The 22,476-nt window shown below is 39.0% G+C and overlaps 1 protein-coding gene across 2 annotated transcripts in view; it reads right to left on the bottom strand.

Annotated features, from left to right (window-relative positions):
• Positions 1 to 22,476, bottom strand: part of PTPRD (protein tyrosine phosphatase receptor type D) — a 1,732,979-nt gene that overhangs the window by 1,246,673 nt on the left and 463,830 nt on the right. For both annotated transcript variants that reach the window (XM_084628881.1, XM_084628884.1), the window contains one exon: positions 6,419 to 6,525. The gene's annotated coding sequence lies outside the window, so the exon portion shown is untranslated. The remainder of the gene's footprint in view (positions 1 to 6,418; positions 6,526 to 22,476) is intronic.

The following is a 22,476-nucleotide window of genomic DNA, read 5'->3' on the forward strand; positions in this document are numbered from 1 at the left end:
CCCTTGCTTTCACGGAGGGAGGGAGGGAATGGGGGCCTGACGATATGTACCCAGAACCACCCGCAACAATGTTTTAGCCCCATCAGGCATTGGGATCTCAACTCAGAATTCCAATGGGCAGCGGAGACTGCGGGAACTGTGGGAGAGCTACCCACAGTGCAACGCTCCGGAAGCTGACGCTTGCCTCGGTATTGTGGAAGCGCTCCGCTGAGTTAATGCACTTAATGCACTTAGAGCATTTCTGTGGGGACACACGCACTCGAATATATAAAACCGATTTCTAAAAAAACGACTTCTATAAATTCGACCTAATTCCGTAGTGTAGACATACCCTAACAAATTTATTTGAGCGTAAGCTTTCGTGAGCTACAGCTCACTTCATCGAATGCATCCGATGAAGTGAGCTGTCGCTCACAAAAGCTTATGCTCAGATAAATTTGTTAGTCTCTAAGGTGCCACAAGTACTCCTTTTCTTTTTGCATATTATTTAGAACTTTTTATGTTCAAAGAACAGTTTCTTTGACTTCAGTTGCAGCTGTGAGTGCACTTCTATAAACCAAGCCCCAGGGTCTTAAGTCAGGTACCCAAAAATTTAAGAATAGAACCAGTGACCACCTGTGAAAAGTTGGTTTAAGTGTCTTGCCTAATGTCATATAGGAACTTTGGCACCGGCAGGTATAAAATCCATTCTCCTGGACAGAAAAATTGAATGCTAGCAGTGTGACCATCCTTTTGCTTCTTGCAATTCCCTAACTCATACCTTTCAACTTCTGCAACAAATGAGGCACCAGTCCTACAGATAACAGCCTTCTTTACTACGCTATCATGATTCATCCCCAGAACACAGGAAGTTGCATGATCAGGGTCTAATGTTGATAGGGTTGCCAGGTGTCTGGTTTTTTACCGAACGCCCGGTTGAAAAGGGATCTTGGCGGCTCGTTAAAAGTCCAGTTGGCAATGCAGCGAGGGTCCGGGACTAAGGCAAGCTCCCTGCCTGCCCTAGCTCTGTGCGGCTCCCGGAAGTGGTCACCAGATCCCTGCAGCCTCTAGAAGCATGGGTGGCCAGGGAAGCTCTGGCCACTGCCCCCCACCCCGAGAGCCATCTGTGCAGCTCCCATTGGCCAGGAACCGGGACCTATGGGAACTGTGGAGGCGGTGCCTGCAGGCGTGAGGGCAGCATGCAGAGCCTCCATGGCCACCCATGCATCTAGGGTCTGCAGGGACCTGGCGGCCACTTCCTAGGATCAGCAGTAAGCACCACCGGGTCCCACATTCCTAACCCCCTTGCACACCCAAACCCGCTGCCCCAGCCTGGAGTCCCCTCCTGCATCCAAACTCCCTCCCGGAGCCCACAACCCCCAACACCCCAACCCTCTGCCTCAGCCCCCTCCTGCACCTCAAACCCATCATCACAAGCCCCACCCCAGAGCCCACACTCCCAGCCAGAACCCAGAGCCCTCTCCCACATCCTGAACCCCTCATCCCCAGCCCTACCCCACATCCCACACCCCCAGCCAGAGCCCACACTCCCTCCTGCACCCCAACCCTCTGCCCCAGCCCGGTGAAAGTGAATGAGGGTGGGAGAGAGCAAGCGGCGGAGGGCGGGGGTGGTAAAGGGGTATACAAAACACTTTCAGTTAGAAAGACTCAAGTGAGTCCACTAGGAGCTTGTAAACATTAGACTCTGAAGCCATCTAGGCCCAGACTCACCAGATATTCAGGATAAAGCACTGGATTAATACTCTGGATATGTTGGTTCAATTGGCAGCTCTGTTACAGTATTCCTTTAGGGTACTGAGCAAATGACAATCTATAAAATAAATATTTGAATACTTCCTTTCTCTTGCCATTGTTTTTTCTTGTCTATTTAGACTGGGAGTTCTCTAATTCTAGTTCTCTGTTCCAAATAATGAACAACAATAACCCTACTCTAATTTTGCTCAGATTACCTCTCCAAGGGCTTGTCTACACCACCGAGATTTTAGCCTTGTCGCTAAAAGTCAGCGTGTGTATATGCTTTTTGTCGGTATTTGTTGGCACTTTTGCCAACAAAATACTTCCAGCCCCACGAGTGACGTTGGCTTTGCCGACAAAACCACGTTCACACTGTTACTTGCATCCACAAAACTTTTGTCTTTTATCGGGGGGCTTTTTTAAGTGCCCGTGAAAGACAAAAGTTTTGTCAACAACTTCTGAGTGTAGACATATCCCAAGACACTTGTAAGCGTTGTAAACACCATTTCAGTGTAAAGGCGGGGTGGGGAAAATTTTCTAAGAATTCTGTCATGCCCCTCATTCCGTTCTGCTCACTGAAGACCTTTTGTGAAGAAACTTGTAAGACTAGGCACAAGTATAATTAATTCCCATGTTCTCAATGTGCCTCATTTCTTTATCACAGATTTTATCAGAGGCATCACATTCTGTAGCAATTTTGTCACCTAGTCTGCCCAACTTGTTTCCTTGTATGTGTGTCGGGGGGGGAATTCTACAGCATTCCAGTTTAAGAGTGGTCATGAAGTACCAATAAAGAGGTGCATCTGACTGCCTCTAATGCTGGTCTGGAGCAGGTTACAGTATCTGTAACAAACTTAGTACAATGTCCTTCATATTTCATTCTCTGTAGCTCTCTCCATTTTGGATTTAGCTTTGTAGTTCTCTTTAAATTGAATTAAATCACATTTCTTAGGAAGGTGCAAGCTGTTGCCCAGTATGAAATGAGGTATTTTTTTTTCTATTGGGTAAGCATATCTAAATAATTTAGCATTGCTCTTCCTGAAATCTCATGAGAACTAGCTCTCTGAATTACTACATACTTATTCTCCTGAATTAAGTCTCCCTTAGAGGCTGTCTGGGAGGTGTGTTCCAGTGCATGGGTGGTCTCTTGATTAGAGCGGAGAAGTGGGAGGTATGAGTTCTGGGTTCTGCTTCCAAATCTGCCAATGACTCTGTGTGTGACCTAGAGTACCTTTCAGGGCCTCAGTTTACACAGCTGTAACACTGGTATATTATTACTCGCCTACTGCACAGGGCTAATATGGTTAATTGTCTCTGAAAGCTGGACAACATTCCCTAAAAGTTCAAAGATGCAGCATGATTTTATATTCCATATGAGCAACTCTTGGATGATAGACACTTTTCCACACGTAATCAAAAGCAAGAAAAAATTAAACCAATTAAACCTTTTTGAAAAGTCTTACTCCTCTCTTCCTGTAGCTCTCTCCTTTCCAACCTCAGTCAGGTGATACAAAGATTCTTCACTCCCCAGGCATTATTAGGATACTGCCTCAGCTTCTCAGACCATGCAAGGGCTGGCTCAAGTATTATGTTCACAAAATTAAGTACTGTAACCCTAAAGCTTGAGGTTGCCAGTATGCATATAGTTTTGAAGACCAGGACAGGATCATATCATTTTAATAGAAACCCAAGGTGACTTTACAGAGCATGTAATTTAAATATAAACATGTAACCAGAACAGAGAAAACATCCTTTGAAATACCTGATACCCTGTAACACAAGTATGACTCCAATTTCATGGTGCGACTAATTACAGGAAATGACCAACCTCCAGAGTGTATACCAATATTACATAAAACATACCACTTCCAACTAAAACCCTCATATGTAACAACCAGAATCTCTTTGTGGTAACAATAACAGTCCTCATCTCTGCAGCTGACCTCATGACATTAGCTTAATAACATACAAAATCTGTTAATAATGGTGTTTTAGAATGGGCAGTTAGAAGACTGTTTAAAGAGAAACACTGAATAAAACCTCTTGGTCTTTTGCATAATAGAGAAATGGGGTGTATGAACTCAATACCATAACTAGAAGAATCTTCCCCATTGACATATCAATTGTCAGATGCTGGACTGTGAAGGCCCTCAAGGAAACTTTAAAACGCAACTAGTGTCAAGAACCTCATGGGGACCCATACAGTGTAACATGTAGCAAAGTAGGATAGAACTTAAAAAAAAAATGAACAAGAACACCTCCACCAATCAATCCTACTCTTCATTTAAGTCAAGAACAAACTTCATTAAGTTGCTTTCTTCTCTATGCACCACCAGACAAAAAAACCTCAGAGCAGAAAAACACATTTCCCTGCATTTATTTGAAACACTTTAAAGATGACTTGTTTTTTATTTACCATACAGCATACATAATTATGAGTTAAGGTTAGTTTCCCTTGGCCAGTTACGGAGCAAAAATGTAACACACCACGTCAACTCTATCATCATGCTTAACAGTCAGGTGAAACAGCACCAAGGTACAGGAAAGCCAGGATTTAAATCAACCAGGGACTGCAGTTCAGCTTCCTCCATTAGACTGATTAACTGCAAGCACTTCTGACAAGCAATATTTTCAAAAGCCTCTGACCAGTTAAGGATTAAAACATGCTGAGCTTTGAGTATGTTCAGTAGCATCTTCAGTGCCGAGATTCAGTTATACTATTCATGTTTTCTTACTTCACCCATTACTATGGTATCTGAACACCTTCTGACATTTCTTTTCTCTGTTCTTTCATCTAGTTGGAAAGTTTATCCATTGGTACCCTTCAGCTTTTTAACAGATCCTCCAGGCATCCTATAGCCATTTCATTAAGTTGCATTGCCGTAGGGATTTAGAGGGAGTATTAACAAAGGAGAGAAACTACCCACCATTACTTTGGCTAATCTGATTTTTCTCTTTCTATGAACTCCTACTGGCAACCAACTCTCTGGACAATATGGTGAAACTTACACTTACTGAACATTAGAAAAATCAATATTTAAGGTGGGCTGAAAGCAGTACCTAGTATATGGTAATATTTATAATCTGAAAGTCCACCAACTGCTTCAAGAAAATAAAGGAAATGTTTTGGTGTTTTTCCCCATTCCCCCCGCTCCATTTGTGACACTAAGATATAAGCCTAAACTTTCTTGTTCCTCTCAAATGAGCTCAACTTTGTGTGGCAATTCTTTTATTGTGCTGTTTTCTGTTTAGGAGTCTCTCCCATAAATATCATCCCTTTTTCCACAGTCTTCCCCCTCCCCACCCCCCAAATGCATTAACAATGCTAGGAACATTTGTAACAATGTACCCATTTCTGATAAGACTGATTTGTGGAGGGCTCATATAGGATATCATTGGAGGCCTCAGTTGTCTCAGTTTATCCTTCCCTCACTAACTCCCTCATTATCTCCTTCTCTGAAAAATGTATTTAGAAAGCAGCAGGTGCCACTGCTCCATATTAATTTCGAGACTGTCTCACACTGGGGAGGATTATGATTAAAGCAAATCCCTCTGTAGATTCCAAATTTTGAAAATTCCAGAAGTTAGCTCTGTATTCAGTTGATAACAATGTTTCTTAGTATTTTGGTGACATCACTTCAAAATGGTAGAGTTGGTTCATTTCCCCCCAATTTTTTAGCAAGATGTGGACTTCCATCAATAATAAAACTTTCTTTTTGAATTCCTTTCCAAGGAAGTAAAAGGATTTTTAAATTAGGCTGAAATTAACCAAAATAATGTGTGTGTCCATTGGCGTCTGATTCAAAAACCAGTTGGAGAACACTTCGATCTCTCTGGTCACTCGATTACAGACCCAAAAGTGGCAATTCTTCAACCAAAAAAACTTCAAAACCAGACTCCAATGAGAGACTGCTGAATTGGAATTAATTTGCAAACTGGATATCATTAAATTAGGCTTGAATAAAGACTGGGAGTGGATGTGTCATTACACAAAGTAAAACTATTTCCCCGTGTTTATTCCCCTCCTCCCCCCACTGTTCCTCACACATTCTTGTCAACCGCTGGAAATGGCCCACCTTGATTACAAAAGGTTTTTTTTTTTCTTTTCCCCTTCTCCTGCTGGTAATAGCTCACCTTACCCGATCACTCTCATTACAGTGTGTAAGGTAACACCCATTGTTTCATGTTCTCTGTGTATATAAAATCTTCCCACTGTATTTTCCACTGAATGCATTCGATGAAGTGAGCTGTAGCTCACGAAAGCTTATGCTCAGATAAATTTGTTAGTCTCTAAGGTTCCACAAGTACTCCTTTTCTTTTTGCGGATACAGACTAACACTGCTGCTACTCTGAAACGTATCCATAAATGTTTATGTTTAAATGTTTTCATACTTTATTTTTTTTAAATAATTAGGCACTGTCTTAGCTGAGTACTTATGTTTACCTATCAGAAGGCAGTGTCACAAATTTTCTGAAAAGAGATTTATATAATGGTGCAAGAACATTTTGTTTCAAAGATATCTTTATGCAGTTTAAAACAGAACCTCTGAATTACCAGCACAGATAAAGGTATTTTCCACCACTGCATTATGAACTGAATTTTTAATTCTGTTTTGTTGTTAGAAATCAGAAAACTGTGTAAATTAAGTCTTAAACAAACCTCCAGATTTGTAATTTTGCCTACCTGGAGTTGAGGCTGATCAATTCTTCCAATGCTGGCACCAACATTCTGTCAGTCAAACACTTAACTCGATTATCAAGGGCCAGGAGAGCAGCTTCCTTTTATTCCACCTGGAAAAAATATTGTGTCAGTCATTTTTTTCATGGTCTTCCAAGCATATGACAATTCATTATGTTATCTTTGCCTGTCACATTAAGGGTTCATCAGAAAACACACAAAGGACTGATGCATAAAGTATCCGACTCTGGCTAACTCCTAAATTTTTAATACAGCATGTGTATAGGTGAATGGGGCCATCTATACTTTATTTTATTTGATGTGTCTATTATGAAATATATTAAGTATTATATTCATTTATAACAGTTCAATTAATTAAAGGATATATTCAATTAAGATAAGCATTTCTAAACGCTCAAATATCAGGGGGTAGCTGTATTAGTCTATATCCACAAAAACAACAAAGAGTCCAGTGGTAACTTAAGGTTATTTCTAAACATTGGCTTTGAAATGTACCAAATCACAACATCCAACAGTGGAAAATAAAATAAGATTTAGACCACACTACATTAGAACAGGGTACCATTTGTAGAAACTGAGCTTAAAGTTGCATTTGCATTAGGTCTTACACTACTGATCATTGTTTTTCCATTGCTCATCTTACCTCTAACTAGTAGAGAGTACAGAGTCTGCACAACTACAGACAACTGATCTATTGATTTTTAAAACTGAAAGGCAAATATTTATTTGTTGCTGGGTTTTGCTGATTTGAAAAATCCTAGATGCCACAGCAATAGATTCCAATATGTTTCTAAATGAATACAAATATAATACAAGGTGAAATGTAAAACAATGCATAAAATATTTATTTTTCATTTTAAAAATTTATTTTGATTAAATAACTAGAAGATCACAGCTTTTTCACAGCACTCTGAATGAAGAGGAACGGAAGGAACGAAAGAAACATAAGTAAAGATAAAAATTTGAAAACTACATACACCGTTCACCAGATATAAATATTTTAAATACAACAATTCATAGCAATTTCATTATATATTATCTGCTAGAAGATACCTCTCTGGTTTAAACAACAAAACCAAACCATCCCACCACTTTATCATATCTTAGCTCCCAATTCTATTAAAACATACAGTGCATCATCTCACAAACGCACTATCTTGAAAGAACAGCTTTATGGTGAGATTGTATGCTATGCTAATTATGAGGGCATGTAGGCAATGTTCAGAAAAAAATCACAGCTATCTTAAAAACATGTACATGTTTATCCATCAGTGTTCTCTATTTCTAGGGTATGCAGTTAATAAAAGGAAATGTATGTGGTAATAAGGCCAGGGAAGCAGAATGGTTAATGATATACAGCTAGTCACCAAAACGCAATAAAGAAATATTGGTCAAAGAGTCACTATGAGTCTGACAAGGCTGTAACCTTCCAGCTACTGTGGAACTAGCTTAGAGAATTACATTGTTATGTTACATTCTAATAGTATTTTCATAAAGAATGAAGCAGAAATTTAATTCCAGACAAAATTCACGTTAAAGTGGAGTTAAGTATGAGAGCACATATCAATAATTTATGGCCAAATACATACAGTGATGTTGTGATTATCCAAAACCAAATCATCATAGCCCCAGGAAATTCAATGTTAAATTTAAATGTAAAGTAAATCCAAAGATGATGAAGTATGGAAATTCAGTTAGGATACCAAAATAACCTTAATTCTCCTCTGTAGTAACACTATGCAATAACCATATGATTACGAGTAAGGTGTGTTAGTTGTTCCAGATTAGATTAAACTGATTTTTTAGACAAACATTAAATTTGTCTCTCTCTTTTTCCTTCATAGTGTAAATTCTCATCAAATTCATTCTACACTCAAGGTAAGTGTTATAAACTTAGGGAGAGTAGTCACACTATTTTTTATGTATAACCAAGAGAGTATTAATATTATTGTATGGGAAGTGAAGTCCAAATTCAAAGAGGTGTGGGGCACCTGCAACTTCTATTTATTTGAAATGTAATTTCACCAGGCTTTAATGAAGTCATTTGCTCTCAAAACCCTTTTTCCCCTTCCTCATTTCAGGCTTCAATGGGAGTTGCAGGTATGCAACATTTCCAGAAATAACCATAAATGAGGATAAAATTAGCTCAATAGGCCTGCAGCTTAGAACATGAATCAGCACCTGGAATTCCCCAAACACAGAGACAGCAGCACAAGAGATTTCAACTTAATTGTGGCACCAAAGTATGTGCTGGCAGATAGGTCCAAGGCTGAGGAATAGACATATGATGTGCTCTTTTACCGCTCCTGGTTTAGAGCCCAAAACAAGCTCTTTGGCTCCCAAGCCCACAGATGTTCCACACTCCTCCTGGATGGCAGAGCTGATCAGACTTAATTAAGCTTCTCCATTCTCTCAGAACCCCATTTCTCTCCTTTGATTCTCATGTGTTCTGTCTCATTCACTCCCTCCTTCTCTTCGCTGTGTTCTCTCTTTACTTACTCTCCCATCCCCTTATCTCACCGAGAGTTCATCCCCTCTCTCTCTCCTCCACACTTCATTTACTTTTCCTCCCACCATCAGCAGAGCCACAAAGATTCTCACCATCTGCCTGGCACTGAGCCCAGTGATTTGTTTTTCCTCTTTCTGACAAGGAAGCTGTTGGCCCAAAGATACTTATGCCTGGACTTCACTCTTGTCAGCAGGGAGCAGAAGGAAACATCACTTCTGTTCCCATGTGAGAGAGCTAATAAGCACAAAGCTTTAGGATGTCTTCGACTTGTGTTGGCCGCTGCAGGAGAACAGCAACTCCATTGCTTCAGTCTCTTGACTTGTACCCTGAGATGTTCCTGCCATGTGGGCTAAACCCCATTTTTATTTTCAGAAAAAAAGGGCCCCAACTACCAGCTCGCCATACAGTTGGGAGTACAAGTTGTGTTATAAAAAGCTTAAGATTCAGCAGGAATGTTAATATGTGCACACATTCTGCAGAATGCTGTGTGGTTCCATACTCTCAGATTCACATGGACATGGAGAGGAAGAGAGAGAAAGAGAGACAGAGACAGACTGGAACCAGACACAAAGAAATGGATAGAGAATACAGCTATGTCAGACTTCAGTAGCATCTATAGTGTGGCTAAATTTAAATTATTTCTTGTCAGATAAATAATCTTAAATCCTGCCTTAGACATCACTGAAATAATGCAACACTGATTATTCTCTTCAAATGAATGTTAACATGGCTTTCATAGGATTATGAAGATGCACAAGTAGGTTCTAGTAATAAGAATGTGAAGACTGAGAAGGGACATCATAACAGTTTTTAAGTACATAAAAGGTTGTTACAAGGAAGAGGGAGAAAAATTGTTCTCCTTAACCTCTGAGGATAGGACAAGAAACAATGAGCTAAAATTGAAGCAAGGGTCGTTAAGGTTGTTCATTAAGAAAAACTTCCTGTCAGGGTGGTTAAGCACTGAAATAAATTGCCTAGGGAGGTGTGAAATCTCCATCACTGGAAATGTTTAAAAGCAGGGTTAGACAAACACCTGTCAGAGATTGTCTAGAAAATGTTTCTCATCCAGTCCCCTGCCATGAGTGCAGGGGACTGAACAAGAAGACCTACTGAGGTCCCTTTCAGTCTTACGATTCTATAATTCAGGAGAAAAAAAAAGATTTTTGATAATAATAGGCCAGATCTTTGGCTGCTATAAATTGGCATAGCAAGAATGACTTCAATATTATTAATTATTTGTATTCTCCAAAGTGCCAGGGAGCCTCAGTCACAGCCTAGGACCCCATTGCACAAACATGGAACAAAAAGCAATCTAAGTAGAACTATGCTGATTTACATAAGCTGAGAAATTGATCCTCTATTATTTAAGTTTACAGTGTTCTTGTAATACAACTGAAATCCTCTTCACATTGTCCTTCATGCCACGTACTTGGGAAATGACCCTGTATTAGACTGTCTGTTTATCTAACGTGTCAAGATATTTGAGTGTCTCTAAGATCGTCACCAAACAGCCAAAAATGTTCTTTACTAACTTGCACACCAGCAATTCCAACTTTTAGACATGGTCTATACTACACATTTTATCCATGTTTGCATCCTGTTAATAATTTAGTTGGCTCTAAACACACCCCAGGATTAATACCCAGTTAATAACTCATGTGAACTTAATAACTCTGTGAACCTACACCCTATCTTCAGGGACTTTCCTTATTGTGATGCTATTTGGATGCTCTTTCTCTCCTACCCTAGAACTTTAGATCATGGTGTTTTCCTTTATATTTTTTTAAAAACCTTGTTTCCTATATTTAGCTGAAAAAAAAGTATCACATCACTTATCTTTGATGCTTTGCTTATAGTCAGTAAAAATATAAGAATGTACTATTAAGCCTCTGTAATCCTTAAGCCTTTTTTCTAGTTTAGGCTTTTGAAGTTCTGTACTAATAATGTCATAAACCACTCCATTTACAATGGCAATAAAGGCTTTAAAATACAATTTACATGTGTGTCAAACCTTCAGCACCATATTCTAGTTTCTAAATGTAAAGATGGGTACTGATTTTTTAAAATTGAAAAATACATAAAAGAAATTAGGGAACTTCATAGACATACATTTTATTTATCAGAATCTGTAAATATATAAAATTAACTCTTGAATTTTCTTGTTGCATATTGTCTGCATAAGGCATATTCCTAACAAAACAGGCTAATCTGTGACAGGCTACTACCTATTTCTATTAGCTATCACCATTCTCTTCTGCAAATTTATATTTCTCAGCAGAAAGTCTTGGACCATACTCCTCTATGCCTCCATTAGTATTTATGGGGGGAATAATGTGTCTCCTGAGAGTAACGGGGATTGTCCTCTCCTGCACTACATCTTCAGGAATATGGGGGCCCTGGCCCTATGGAACGTTTCCCTTTAGCTTCTGAGGGTTTTGGATAAGACTTCATATGTCCATCCTACTCTGGAGGAGCAGGGCTGTCTTTCTACAGGCTGCAGGAGGGGACTGGGTAAAAGAGGGAGCCTGTGGCTGGGGTGACTAAGAGGAGAGAAACCCCAGAGAAAAACAGCCATGCTATCATAGGCTTTAGGCAGTTATAAAGTAATGCTTTATATGGTTAATACAGTAAAATATTGGTACAAAGCATTTCATTGACAGGAAATGTAAGGGAACCACCACAGGACAATACATTTATTAGATAGGTTTCTTATGAGACTTATTTTCTTATTTTAAATTTAATGTTTTTTTTTTAAAGCCTAACTGCTGGGAATTACATTATATGCTGTCCCCTGCTTAATAATAAAGATTGGTAGCAGGTTTAAGAATAATGTTTCCTGTGGGCCCCTTTACCTTTTGTTTCTCCAGTAAAGCTTATAAAATCATTGTCTATATAGTCTCCTAAGGAGGAAAACTGAATCAGTGCAAATAGATCACACAGGAGCGTATAAAAATGCTCTGGGTACCTTTCCCTAAGACCTGAAGAAGAGTGCTGAGTAAGCTCAGAAACTTGTCTCTCTCCCCAAGAGAAACTGGTTCAATAACAGATGTTATCTTACCCCCCTTGTCTTAAAAATGCTCTACTGGACTTTGCTTTCTTCAAGGTATTATCTATTGAAACCTGTATTCAGAAAATGTAGTAAATTAATTCTCAGTTACACATTTATCTTTGAATGTCCAGCCAATATTTGGTTTAGTAAGTTATTATTATTCCAGGGTGAATTCAAAAGAAATACAAGATGCGTTTTATAATTCTATAGCTGTTTATGTTTGTTTTCTGTCCCTCCTCCCATTCCCCTATTATTTCAGGTCTGATTCAATGCCCGCTGAAAACAATGGAAAGACTCCCTTTGAACTTTAGTGCGTTTTGTATCAGCACTTAAAAGATATGTAAATGAGAAGCCTTTTGGATATTCAAATAGACAGCCTAGTTTCACACTGTTTCTTTTGCTTAGAAAAAAATCATACCTTGCGGAACTGCTGTTTATCAAGAAAATAATGACATAGGCCCCAATCCTGCAATGAGCTCTGTGTGGGCTCAGAGGTCCATCCACATGGAGTTCATTATAGAATTGGAACCTTGCTCTCTTAGCCTAATAATGTCTAATTGTCACAAAACCAGAATTGTGACATTTTTTATGAGTCTGTTTTCTGGTCTGTCCACTGATTCATTCATTGACTGAGCTTCCTAACCTCTGAAAATATGGAAAACTATTTATGAATAGACAATAGGAAGACTAGATGAAACCATACAGAATATTTTGGAAGTTTAGTGTATGTTCAGAATAAATACTTCATCTACCACTTCCAGAAAAAAAACAAAAAACAAAAACAAAAAAAGCCCACGAAACAAAAACCAGCCCTCTCCTGGAGGCCCATGTTTGAAAGAATAATCCTATACTCGTGTAAATTGCATATTGGACCCATAGTCATCCCTAAAATAAATTACCCCAATTTTAAACATGGAAACATGTACATGTTAATGCATACAGCAGGAAAATCACTGAAGAGTTTGGGAACTGCTCAGACAGCTACTACAATAAAATATAATTTTACTTTATCTTAGAGTAGCACAGAATCTTTTTATTACATAATAGTGAGCAAATTACTCATAATTGCTTATGAGGATAAGAAATAAAAAAGCAAATCCAACAAGTCTCTTAACAATCTTAGCCTGCAGTCCCAGGGCCAACTCCATAGTTTGTAAGCAATGAAGCCTATCAAGGATATAGTACGTGAGACAGGATACACTAAATGGGCTATTACCAGCAGGAGAGTGAGTTGGGAGGGGGGGTGAGGGTGAGAAAACCTGGATTTGTGCTGGAAATGGCCCAACTTGATGATCACTTTAGATAAGCTATTACCAGCAGGACAGTGGGGTGGGAGGGGGTATTGTTTCATGGTCTCTGTATATAATGTCTACTGCAGTTTCCACGGTATGCATCCGATGAAGTGAGCTGTAGCTCACGAAAGCTCATGCTCAAATAAATTGGTTAGTCTCTAAGGTGCCACAAGTACTCCTTTTCTTTTCACTAAATCCTTTGAAACAGAACAGGAAAAAGGAAGAAAATTATAGCAGCATGTATAGTTTCCACACAATGCCAAGCATATGTTTAATTAACATTTTGCGTAATATTGCTAGATTTCAAAAAAGTTTTAGTTATTATACATAAACCAAATATAACAGAGGAGTATGTGTTCATGAGGTAATGAGTGTTTAGTTGCAAGGATCGATTTAACTTACTTTTGCTATGACTTTATGTTATGGAATCTTGAGATACAAAATGTGAGGCGGTATCTTGGGAATTATCTTGTATCTCTGATGCACGTGAATCATGTATAGAAAACCACTAGAAGCGTGCTGTGTAGACCCCATGCAGGCAGATAAGGGATTAATCCAGGAACAAGGAGTTACAGGACATAGACCAACTAGCCCTGGTTGCAGATACTGATACTTAAAGGTATGAGCTTTCAAAGAGCAAAGTTAAAGAAGGACTTAGTATTTTGCAAGCCAACTGAGCCTGTTAGTGACTGCAGGGAAAATCCCTACCCACTCTCCAGGGTCAGCTTTTTAGTTGCAGCAGGCTAATGTGCTCATGGAGCATGGCTGGGAAGTTTTCACTGGGACTGGCTGGAGCAAGCCACTCTCTTCTCCTATTTCATACAGCTGTATTCATTCCAAGTAATTCCTTTTTACTTTGGTCTTTTGAAACTTATGGGACCTGGTAGGAACCCCCTGAGAAAGGGGAAATAAATCTACCATGTGAACCACAACACAAGGCTCCGTGCTTTTTTAAAGGCATTGGGACAGGGACCAACCCCCATTCTTACAGTCAATCTTTTCACTCTGCCAATGAGACAAGCATGCTCTTTGGGGCTAAAAAAAGGATCACTCTGATGTATAAAATTCCATAAATGCATAAGCAGATGGTCCTTTCTGAAACCTTCTGAGACACCCCAGGCCTCCCTGAGAGACACAATAATCTTTAAAGAAGCACTGCTCTCAACGGACGTGGTGCATGCTCATTTAAACCCTTCAGCTGAAGAACGTTGTGGGGTGGAGCCTTTTGTGTATTCATATCACAGCCTGTCCTCTAAGAGAAATGGCACAGCATACAGATATGCTTGTCAACCAGGCAAAATGTTTGAACTGTACCCTATACAATCCTATTTATGCAGGTTTCTAAGGTGTATACACTCACCTTCTTTTTACAGTCTCTCTCTGCTGTCAGGTCTCTGCCCTTTTACTTTGCTTCGGTTTCAAAAACATCTACAAGCAACTCAAGGCTGACATATATAGGACCCTGTGCCATGCAACTGTAGAAGTTTAAGCCTGTCATGGAGTCCTATCCCTCAACTGGTAGTTAGAGCCCGAACTCAATACTCACCACAGGGTTGTTCATTTGTGAGCTGGTAAAAATTTTCTGAAATGCAGTTTTGTGAGAACTAATACAATTTTCCACCTCTTTTTTCAAAACCAGCTTTATTCACTAGTGTACAGAGAAGTGGGTTTCTCTAAGATAATAATGTCTGATAATCTCCCAAGACATAGTAGGTGAAGGAGTCAGAAAACAATACTATTAAGCACAATAATGATTACCTAAGCAAATCTATCTGTATATTGTGTGCGTGCAAGCTCATATATACATTTTGGGTGCCCAAATTGAGACACTTCAAAGGGCTTGAATTTCAATTTGCAGGTGCTCCCCATTTTCTGAACATCAGGTCTCCTTAAGATGTCACTCTTTAAAACCTTAGCCATATACAGAGATGCTGATAATACATGTTATTTTCATAAGATAATACAACTGAGTTACACAAATAATTACTGAAAACTATTGACCAAAGGTCTGATTCAGTGTCCATCGATTTCTCCATATTGATAGCATTGGCCTACGTGTTGGACAATGCTCATTGTATTGCTCATATCTTTATTTCCTTACCCAGGTTCTGACTCTATCCTTACTCAGACACAACTGTCTGTGAAGTTGCCCGTCTTGTAAACAAAAGTTAGATGCTTGATTTTATAAAGTTTATCTGATAAAGAAATCACAACTGGGAAGGTATTGGTCAGACACTAGGTGCAAAGCAAATACATTGTTTGGCTACGTGGCTGGTCACACACCACAGACCGAGAAAAAATGAAACGCATTAAAACATTTTCGCCGACAAAGTCTAACCTGCTGAGATGAATGAAGTTGAAGTAATAGTTAAGAGTATACTGGAAATTGTCATATAAATAATCTAGGGGCAAGAATACATGCCAGCATTTTGAAAAGTTTTCAAATTCAATTCTGAAAGCACAAGTAAAATAATAAGGTTTAGAAATCTCTTTCCCAGCTAATTCTGCTTTTATTTCAATTGCACAACCCTGAAGGTACATAGTGGGAGGTCTTACAATAGCTTGATAATAGGGAAAAGAAGGCAATTGTATGTTAACTGTGATTCATGATGAAAAAATGAGCAAATCCTTTATTTGTTGAGTATACAGTGGTTTGAGACTAAGACCCTAAGGTATATTTGATTCTTTAGTTTTATGTAGTGAAGCACATTTGAACTGTACTTAACAGGCAGAATTGCATTTAAATTGCTTTAGGAAAAAATCAGTTTTGATCTCTTTATTACTTGTAATTTAATTTGTTCAGAGGTGAAACATTTTAAGAACATAACGTTCAACACAGAAGGCTGGGTTTTGTATTGTATAAGACACAGGATTTATACACTGTGCTTAAGCCTGGAGGCAAGTGTACATTCTAAGATTTGATTTACTGTAACACAGTGTAGGCTCCTTTTTTGAAAATCTGAGGGTAGTCATAACACTACTTATTATTTGTTTTGTGATTACGTAAACAGAAAGAATCTGCAATATACAGGCACTACCTATGACTATTTGTGACATTCTGACTTGCACATTTTGGACTTTATCCTGATATTCTGTACTTTGGGGGAAGTAAATGGATACTTTTAATATAAGGTTATATATCTGCTACATGGATCATAGGAAATTACCTTGCTATAGTCTTATAGCCCTCCTTGAATTTGCTTCAGATTTCTATTAATATACTGTGAAAAAGTTGAACAAGGAAAAATGTAGTCTGTTTTGAATAGTTTCTGTTGCAGCCTCTTAATTTGTTAGCGGAGTTATGTACATTTTTTTGCTGCTGGTTCAAATGCAGAGCTAAAGGAAACTCCAAAGTCAAGCATACAGTGAGTGAGAGAGATAAAGCAGTCGTCATGCAAGTTATAACTGGATCATCTACAGAACAATCCTGAAGACTTATGTTTGATACAAAAACAAGTGAATTTAAATGCACATACAACTAGTATAACTAAACATGAGTAAGTGCATGCAAACCTGTGAAGTCCCCAAACAAAATGTTTTTTTAACCAAATATCTGGTTGCAGGCTAGATACTTTTCTGGAGTAGCCTGCATGCCATCTCTGTCCCTTACACCAAGAAAATAAGAGAGCACTGTAGTTAAAGTCCTCAGATACTTCTTCTTCCTTAGGTCACATACGACCGTGACAATCTGTGCCCTTCACTCTTCTACATATTTCTGAGAGAAAAGTGCCAGACTCCTAGGCCACAAATCCCTAGTAGAAGGAAGGAGTTTGCCATTCCCCCTCGCCTGTTATTTTTTCAAAAGTAATAGCTGGACTTTCTCTATTCCATTAAAAGTCTAACTACTGCCTGCTCTCTGGCTTCTTGGTCAAACCAGTAAAACTTCTTGACTGCTTCTGATGTGTACCCTGAGCAGAGATCCCTATGCAGTAGACCCAGACTCAGAAGTTAAATGGGAGTTCATGGAGAAAGGCAGTGGCTAGCAAAAGACATACTACAAGGAATCATTAAAATCTCAACCTTTGCCACACAGCAATGATGGAGGTAAGTGTAATTTTCTATTCTAATTATAGGAAGATCCCCTTCATGATATGCAGGTACCTAGGTAGTGAATGGTGAGTTTTATGCTACCTACTAGTACTAGCTCTGTCTATGCATAATAGGGATATTAAACTTTAAAAAGGAATGTAACTAATGGTGTAGAAGATCAACAAATATTATTGCCTGATGGCAGATAAAAGTAGAGAACTCAAGGGTGATCCCTCTGTGTACATGTTTCTCTGCCTCTCTTGATTATATATATATATAAAGACATATGTAAAAAGGGATCAATTTATGGAGCATGGAGGAAGTTGAGAGAATAGCAATAAAAGCAAGCAGGAGGTTGGGGGAGGGACTGAAGAGAGTGATAGCTAAATGTGTGAAGCAGTGGCTGAGCAGAGAGGCACAGTAAAAATTGACAGGTATTTCTAGGGTGTTAACAATGGAGAGGAATTTTTATAGCAGTGCACAGAAGCATTATCAGGCACAGCAGGATGAAATCAAGAAATGTAATGAAGGATGAATATTAAGAAAAATATCCATTCAGTGACACTTTTTAGGTTAACAAATTTATTTGAGCATAAGCTTTCATGAGCTACAGCTCACTTCATCGGATGCAACACGAAAGCTTATGCTCAAATAAATTTGTTAATCTCTAAGGTGCCACAAGTACTCCTTTTCTTTTTGCGGATACAGACTAACACGGCTGCTACTCTGAAACCTGTCACATTTTAGGTTGTGGAACAGTCTTCTAGGGAAAGTGGTAGAAACCCTACCAACATGGACTGTTAACACCAGTTTTGTAAACACATTAAGAAAGGGTAGCTTAGGGAACAATCCTACATTTCCAGGAAGATGACCTTGATGGTCTAATCTTTTTTTGACTTTACCTTCTATGTTTTGTATGTAGCCAAAAGATTACACCAGCTGAGACTAATACGGACTCTATTGTATAACTACATTGATACTGTTTAAACATCACGCATTCATTTTCAGAGTTGCTAAATTAATATCACACACTTTGAAGCCTCAGAATATCTTTACTGAACTGGATTTGCATAAGACAGAGGTTGTCAGAATATTAGCTACTCTTTTTAAAACATTTTCAAATTGTGATAATGCAAAACAAGAGAAAAAAAGACAGAGTAACAACTATCTAGTAATCCACCGTACACTAATTACCTGAAAAATTAAGAATCACCTGTTGGCTCTGGATATTTATCTAATATATTAACTCTTTTATTATCTTCATAACAAGTTCTGTCCATGCAACGTAAATGGTTTCAGTGACCCTACATTGGCTCACTCCCAGCTGAAGACATAATGAGGCATCTGAAAACAGTCTATTTCACCCAGTATATTAGCGAAACCATCATGATAAATATAATATTTTCCTTTTGAATAGAAGGTGTCAAGGTTCCTTCCTCACTCTGAACTCTAGGGTACAGATGTGGGGACCTGCATGAAAACCCCCCTAAGCTTACTTTTACCAGCTTAGGTTAAAACTTCCCCAAGGTACAAACTATTTTACCTTTTGTCCCTGGACTTTATTGCTGCCACCACCAAGTGTCTAACAAATATAACAGGAAAAGAGCCCACTTGGAAACGTCTTTCCCCCCAAAATCCCCCCAAGCCCTACACCCCCTTTCCTGGGGAAGGCTTGATAAAAATCCTCACCAATTTGTATAGGTGAACACAGACCCAAACCCTTGGATCTTAAGAACAAGGAAAAAGCAATCAGGTTCTTAAAAGAAGAATTTTAATTGAAGAAAAAGTAAAAGAATCACCTCTGTAAAATCAGGATGGTAAATACCTCACAGGGTAATCAGATTCAAAACACAGAGAATCCCTCTAGGCAAAATCTTAAGTTACAAAAAGACACAAAAACAAGAATATACATTCCAGTCAGCACAACTTATTTTATCAGCCATTTAAACAAAACAGAATCTAATGCATATCTAACTAGATTGCTTATTAGCCCTTTACAGGAGTTCTGATCTGCATTCCTGCTCTGGTCCTGGCAAAAACAACACACAGACAGAGAGAACCCTTTGTTTCCACTCCCCTCCAGCTTTGAAAGTATCTTGACTCCTCATTGGTCATTTTGGTCAGGTGGCAGCAAGGTTGTCTTAGCTTCTTAACCCTTTACAGGTGAAAGGGTTTTTCCTCTGGCAAGGAGGGATTTAAAGGGGTTTATCCTTCCCTTTATTTTTATGACAGAAGGGAAGATAATAAATGGATGAATATGGTATCCAAGAATGTTGCACCACAGTTGGATTCAACAGATAGCCTCTGTGTAACATTGTCTTCCACCTTGAACAAAAAGCAGACTGCTTTGTGCATGATATACAAGGAATATTTTCCTCTGTCTACTCTTCAGCTGCACAAAGAATACAGTACAGAGACTTACCGATCTAAGAGGGATGTCTTTTTCGGAGAAGCCTGGAACTTCTAGAAACTTTTGCAAACCTCAGCATTTTTTTTCAATTAACCTGGGTTGCGGTTTTTAACATCAAGACTGCCTCATAACAAACACTTGCCCAAAATCACTGAATACCCATCAGCCAGACTCGGTTTGTGCTCTCCAAACCTATACACCCTGTTTACCCTTCTCCTCAGTGTGCAATGTATGTTCACGAAATGTGCTTGTCAAATCTGGCCAGGCATTTCAGGTATGTCCTAATTTTCCATTCCTTTGAACAGACATTCCATTAAGACTAATTCTGAGGGGAAAAATGGTGCATCAGCAAAGAAGGATGTAATGAATGATAAATCTTGATTTGGTTTTAGGAATCTTTAACTGTGCATAAGTAAACCTTGCTTAAAGAAAGATTGTACTATTAGAACAATGATCTGCAGCCTCACATAAAAGTGGCATAAATCATTTAAAAATATCACATAGAATCATAGAATCATAGAATACAAGGGTTGGAAGGGGACATCAGTGGTTCTAATCTTTAAAACTCATACTCTGCTCAAATTTGCTTGAGCTCCAGCAGCAGCATGTACAGCTAAATGGAAGATCTGCATTTAAGATGTTTAAAGCTGTCCTTAATACCCTTTCATCTGAGATAGCATATTTTCAGGGGTAGGGGAGGACTGGCAAATTCACAACAGTTAAAAAACGTTTCTGTTGAATGGACTCTGGATGCTTTTCATCATTCTGGTAGTGTGAGGCCATTGTAGTGGCTCCAACACCCTTGCCTTTCGAGTTTCTGGTATTGGGGGTCAACAGGGGAATCTTAAGAGGTTGTTTACAGACAGTACAATGTAAAACAGCCCAGAAGTTGCTATACTTTATGCAAGAAACCAGCCTGGCAGCTAGCTGGACCCCGGGTTGAGGGAAGAGTGTGCATAAAGATAATATAATGCCACCTTTCCCCTATCCACATATAAGCTGCACCAAGCATAGCTGTGATTCAGGCCAAGATCTGGACCGATATATTTGCTAGCAAGTTTTATGTACAGAACAGCAACAGATTCATACTTTCTTTCTTTCTTTCTTTTTTCTAAGAAAGCACTCAAGGAAGGAAAAAATAGCTGTTTAGTGCATGCATAGCCATTGGCAACTGTGCCAAGTTACCAGTTGCTAGCTATGATATCATAATTGCACTGATTGCCACCATCATAGGGACACATTTCCCCCCTACGTTATACAACTTTTAAGATTATTTCACATTATGTAAACTAATGCTTTAGTCTTTGCCCAAGACAGACTTCAGATTTGAACAGGTTGGGCTGTTCCTATTGCTAAGCATTCACATTGAAAAGTATAATGCAGGCTCCAGTACTTATCCCACCAGTGACTGTTTAATGCAATCAAATGTGGGAATTATGATCTACTGTGAAGAAGCTATGTACTTTAACAGCATCTGAATGAAGATTACCTATTCTCTATTTTGACACCCACCAAATACTTCTATGGCACTAAGCTGATATCCTTCTTTGTAGGAAAGGTAGACCTCTACTTTTGTAAAGTACTTTTATATTGCTAAAACTGCTTGATGTAATTTAAGTGATATAGGTGTAATTTTAATATTATTATTTGTTTGTTGATTTCCTACCACAACTATAGTATCCAAGAGATTTACCAATACTGTATGTTACTGAGATTACAAGTAAGAGGGTGTCACAGGCTAGGGTGGTCCTTTAGGGGAGTTGGCCTCAGCCCACCTGTGCTTTTTTATCTGTATCAAAACCAATCACCTGGAGAGAGATCTATCAGGGAGCTCAGAACAGTTGGTAGAGATATCTGCAAGGGGAAGGAAGTTTCCTGCAGGAGACACAGTGTCAGGCAGCAGGAAGAGTCTCCTACAGTAGCACCAAATGGGTATCAGGTGCTGGGAACTCACTGTAGAGCCTGGGCAAAAGGGAGAGGGAGAGAGGCAGGCAGGCTGCCAGCCAGCCAAGGAAAGTTAGCTCTAAAGGGCTTATTGGGCTTGCATATTATAGCAGCTACTATTACCTTTTGGAACCTAAGACTATCTAATTTGTGAGTTTATATTTACCTGCTTTAACCTTTTAATAACTCTTATATCTTTTTCTTGATTAATAAATTTTTACTTAGTAATATAGAGTTGGCTACAAGCATTGTCTTTGGTTTGAGATCGGAGATGCACTAACCTGGGGTAAATGACTGGTCCTTTGGGACTGGGAGCAACCTGAATATTGTTGTGGTTTTTCATTCATCTATCACAAAGACTGGCTTGCCTGGGTGTCAAGACAGACCAGAGTGCAAAGGGAACTGTCTGTTACTCCATGTAAAGGCAGTTATAGCACTTTAGGAGTTCAAACTTGTTATTTGGTTGGTTAAATCTAATTATAGAACATCCAACTAGTTTGGGGATTTGTGCCCCATTCCTTGACAGTCTGAGGTTAGCACTCACACTTGTGAGCAACCCCAGACAGCTTGACAGAAGGAGAGCAATGTGGTCCAACAAAGTGATGCACTGAGCTCCAAATACTAAGCTTAGAGATAACAGTTTTGGGAAATCTCCAAGAATAACCTTGCAGGTGGTGCTAACTGTGGTAGAATGGCCTCAAGCCCACCAGGTTCTTGGACAGGAGATTCCTTTTAACATGTTTCAGTGCATTCTACTACTCATCTGAACAGCATGTAAATGGATAGACTCCAAGAGTGAGCATGGGTAAA

The sequence above is a fragment of the Lepidochelys olivacea genome (genome assembly GCF_965140295.1).
Source record: "Lepidochelys olivacea isolate rLepOli2 genome assembly, chromosome: 5".
In the NCBI taxonomy this organism is placed as follows: Eukaryota; Metazoa; Chordata; order Testudines; family Cheloniidae; genus Lepidochelys; species Lepidochelys olivacea.